At 47.1% G+C, this 905-nt stretch overlaps 1 pseudogene; it reads left to right on the forward strand.

The window, feature by feature from the left end:
- Window positions 1–256: 256 nt before the first annotated feature.
- On the forward strand, window positions 257–355 carry LOC111772658 (U2 spliceosomal RNA; annotated as a pseudogene).
- Window positions 356–905: the final 550 nt, after the last annotated feature.

Below are 905 nucleotides of genomic sequence, written 5' to 3' on the forward strand. Positions count from 1 at the left end.
AAATTGAAAGTATTGATAGTATTTATTAAAATAAGATTATATCTATCCACCTGTGTTATAATTGCACCTTTCCCAGAGTATATCTGAGTTCCTAGTTCTTTGAGCACCAATGAGGAAGGGAGTCTACTCTACAAAGAGGGGTAGAATACCCAGGTCTAGGAATTCCATGGGCTTCCCCTCCGGCAGGCGGGAGCAGACACCCTGACAGCTCACTGCTCTTGTAGAACATCTGTTACCGCCTTAGATTCCTCTTCTGATCGCTTCTCGGCCTTTTGGCTAAGATCAAGTGTAGTATCTGAACGTCGGCGCCCTCGTGAGGAGGCACGGCCTCTCGTTCCCTGCTCCTACACTCCTTGGTGCCTGTGCATTTTTTCCTTACGGTATACACACACACACACACACACACACACTCAGATATTTCTTCTTGTTCCTCATGGATAAGGTTTTTGTGATGTAAATGTCTTCACAAATTAGGAAACTGAGACTCACAGAAGTTAAAGGGCCCACCCACGACCGTGAAGCAGAGTGGGGCAGCTCTGCCAGAAGTGCCTAAGATTCTTCTCCCCCCATTCTATGTTTGAGAAATAAAGTAAACATCCTTGGCTGCTGAGTTTGAGGTAATGGCAGAATAAAGTGCAAATGCCCTGTAAGGAGGGCAGAAGAGTGGCACTGAATGAGGGAGGATGGTCAGCACTGGGGTGGAGATTTGGGAGTCATCCTTGGAATCTGGTAAAGCAGACAGGGCTGATGACCCCTCAGGCGAGGACGCAAGAGCATCAGGAGAGTAAGCAGAGAGTTGCTACACATTCTGGGGAAAGACGACAGGTAAGAGACAGGGAGAAGAATCCGAGTTGGAGAAGTCAGTAGTATGTAGGAGTAAAATAAGATAGTAGCTGGAGGAGAAG

The sequence above is a fragment of the Equus caballus genome, chromosome 2 (genome assembly GCF_041296265.1).
Source record: "Equus caballus isolate H_3958 breed thoroughbred chromosome 2, TB-T2T, whole genome shotgun sequence".
Lineage (NCBI taxonomy): Eukaryota > Metazoa > Chordata > Mammalia > Perissodactyla > Equidae > Equus > Equus caballus.